This window comes from Austrofundulus limnaeus, unplaced genomic scaffold, assembly GCF_001266775.1.
Source record: "Austrofundulus limnaeus strain Quisiro unplaced genomic scaffold, Austrofundulus_limnaeus-1.0 Scaffold62, whole genome shotgun sequence".
In the NCBI taxonomy this organism is placed as follows: domain Eukaryota; kingdom Metazoa; phylum Chordata; class Actinopteri; order Cyprinodontiformes; family Rivulidae; genus Austrofundulus; species Austrofundulus limnaeus.
This window is the reverse complement of record NW_013952464.1, coordinates 529792-533173: the sequence shown is the minus strand read 5'-3', so window position 1 is coordinate 533173 and position 3382 is coordinate 529792. Positions and strand designations below refer to the sequence as shown.

Below are 3382 nucleotides of genomic sequence, written 5' to 3'. Positions count from 1 at the left end.
GGCTCTGGTATCATGGCTACCTGACAACGGAGCTCAAAAGTGTGGGATCATTTTAAGAAAATGAAAGAGAAACCTGTGTAATATCTGCAGAGCAGAACTCTCCTTCCACAGCAATTATTTTTAGTTAGCATATAGCTAAAATCTAACCATGGTTATATAATAGCAGCTGCATTCTGACATGTTAAGCTGTATGTTTTATAATCAATTAATGTATGATTCGATTAGTCGACTAATCAAATAAATAATCGGTGATTAATCAATTATTAAAATAATCGTTTGTGGCAGCCCTAGCCTACATCGTGACCTACCTTCACGAAGGGTGTTTTGTTCATGGCAGGTGAAAAAGATGTGATTTTTTCTTATTATGTTCAGTGGTTTCTTGGTAAACCCTCACACAATCAGACTAAACAGCTCAGACAAGTTCTGCAGGTTGCCCATCTTCAGACTCAGCACCTTGTGCAAATATTTATTTCAAACAAATGTAATTTAGTATTCACTCTCAATCAGTCTCATGCGAATATACAGTATACAGGCTGTTKATGTGAAATGAATTGACGTTCAGACGGGCTTCCACAGATGAGCAGCAGARCTTGTGTTTTAATTTGGACTGGGATCAAATTATATTGTTCAGAGGTCAAAGTTCATCACGGTGAGATATCAAAGATCCTTTGCTCAGGCTTTAGCTCAAAAATCTGCGTTTAGTCATCCTGAGTTTGTCATTTTCTTCTGTTGTCACATAGGTTTGTGTTAAATTACATTTACGCTACTTTTTGAAATCGTATCTAAACAAAAGAAAATAAGGAAGTTTGTGATTTAAGTGTTTTTCTTGAAGGAAGTGTCAGTGTGTGGGGAGGTCCTTGGTGTTTCATGGTGACCCTTTGACACCAAGCACATCTTTTTATTTTGAAATGCTCCTTCCCCGGCTTTCAAAATAAAAATCTTGTGACGCACTCTCCCATGCTCTTCTATACCAAGAGTCTGTTTGTGTGTGGAGTCAGCACAGGCATTATTTGCTTCTGTCTTACATTTGCCTGCAGTTTACTGGTGTGTCAATATTGGTTTGTGGCTTGGGGATTTCCTTGAAGGGTGCAGCAGAGATATGTGCTCAGTGAAGAACTGTCTGCACAGTTCTGATCCTTGGATACTAAAGCAGTCACTCACACACAACACAGGCTTGTTTTTTTWATTTATTTTTTATCAGTGATTGCACTTATAGAAGACTAGAATTTAGAAACATTATTTAAAGGGGTGGTATTGTGTGTTTTCCAGGCACATAGGAGATTCAAGGATTTCTCAAACATGCATACATAAGTCAAAGCAACACTTTGGGTATGTTTTTGATAAGGGAAGGACATTATACATGATGTAAAGCTCAAAGTCCAACTTGCATAGTACCAAAAACTTAAAGTGACACTAGAAATGTGCTCTTCAACACAGTAACTTCAGCCCCGACCTTTGTGGAAACACAATAGAACCACCCATCATGTGTTTCTTATACCCAACTTGGCAGCTGATGATGTAAAGTTATGTGTAGTCTAATTTGGATAGAGCGACAATCAGTGGTTAGGCACAATACATTTAGTGATGATTAGGAAATAGAATAAATACAGTAGAGATCAAACAGCATTCATTTTAAGGCCCTGTCACAACTTATGTCAACTTATGAAAATGTTGTCCAACACTGCAGACGTCTACGCTGAAAATTGAATCGAAAAATTCTACTGGAAGCCTGTTTTGGACGTAAACATATTGTGACACTAACAATCGAATAAATGAGTGCTTTATTCATAACAGAATATTCATAAGTTGGCATAAGTTGTCTAAAACTATAGTGTGACAAGGCCTTTAGACAACAAACGTCAACTTCTGGAAAAAATGGCGAACACGTTTGGAATAAGTTACCAAAATGCTGATATATGATGGCATATGCCAGCGTGTTACTCATAGGTTAGGCATGAGTTACGGGTATGCATCATGTACATTGACATGTCAGAAACCAGACAGGAAGTTGTGTAGCACACACATCAGTATAAGTTAAAACGTTTTGGTATGACGGGGCCTTTAAGGAGTTTTAAGGGTTTTGTCTTAGTTAAGGTTAGTGCTGAAAACGTTAGTGCAGATGTACCAAATAGTACGTGGATATAAAGTGGTAATGTGAGGGTATGAAGCAACCCAGAGTCCCAATATCATGGTAAATGTTCTGTACCGCTTATTATCAAGACTCTCTATGAAATTATTTATTTAAATTTAGATACCATACTCCATTGCTTTTTTTTAGTGTTTATTTGTGAGACTTTATATTTTCATTTTAATTATTTGCTTATTCAAAAAGTATTTTTGATTTGCTGTTGCAGGCATGAGTCATCCTAACAAAGCACTTGCACGTAGCTACACGCAAAAGCAAACAAACCGATGTTTGGCAGGTATTTGCAAAAAAACCAGCGATGCATGTTGATGGTTCAGCTCACTTTGTGTTCTCGTCACTCATCGTGGTTCGGTCTCGTCACAAGCTGCTGTCGTCCTTGGCTGTCCTTGGTCGGATGCTCTTCTGTTTGGCTTCACTGAGCCTTAGTGAACTGTGAGAGTGGCAGAAATGGACACCGCTTTTAATGCAGAGAAAGCACACACACAGAGACGCGCACACACAGACAGGATTCTTTCCATGTTGGTGTAGCAGGTTTGACGTCATGCCAAAAAACAAAACCAACAACTCAGGGGCACTCAGAAAGAGGCACAAGACCACTCAGATCACTGAAAAGCCTTGCTGAAGTTAAATGTAATGTCAGTCAGCGCAGCTTGAACTGATTTGATTTATTTATTGACAGGATGTTCAGAGTTGCTGTAAGTGTATCTCAGCAGTGACTTCTCTGACCTTCTAGTGGCACATCTCTTGCTCTCTTTCTCACTTTCCATCTGCATCCCAACATAACCCGATCACTGTGTGTGTTTGTGAGTGAGGGAACATTTGGGCCGGTGCTGTTTAGATTTTAACCTTGGTCAGTGAAAGAAAGGCAGGCTTTAATTCCTTCATGCCAGCCTTCACAGGAATTTATTAAAGACTCCTTTGTTCAAGGTTATTAGTGTGTGTGTGTTGGGGTGGGGGGGGGTCCTACAACATGGGGAAATTTTTCCCACTGAAAGCAACCTCGTGAGGACCAATGCCAGGTCCCCACGGGTCCAAATGCAAATTACGGGTGTGGGGTTAGATTTAGGAGAATTTAGGTTAGGGTCTGGTAGGTACCTGTGAGGTTCATTTTTGGGTAAATGGTCAGGGTTAGGCTATAAAGTCTAAAGGAAATGAATGGATGTCAATGAAAAGTCCCCACGAGGTTCAAGAACAAACGTGTGTGTGTGTGTGTGTGTGTGTGTGTGTGTGTGTGTG

General features: G+C 39.7%; 1 protein-coding gene across 1 annotated transcript in view; it reads left to right on the top strand.

The window, feature by feature from the left end:
* Positions 1–3382, top strand: part of prkcdb (protein kinase C, delta b) — a 26677-nt gene that overhangs the window by 844 nt on the left and 22451 nt on the right. The window lies entirely within an intron of this gene.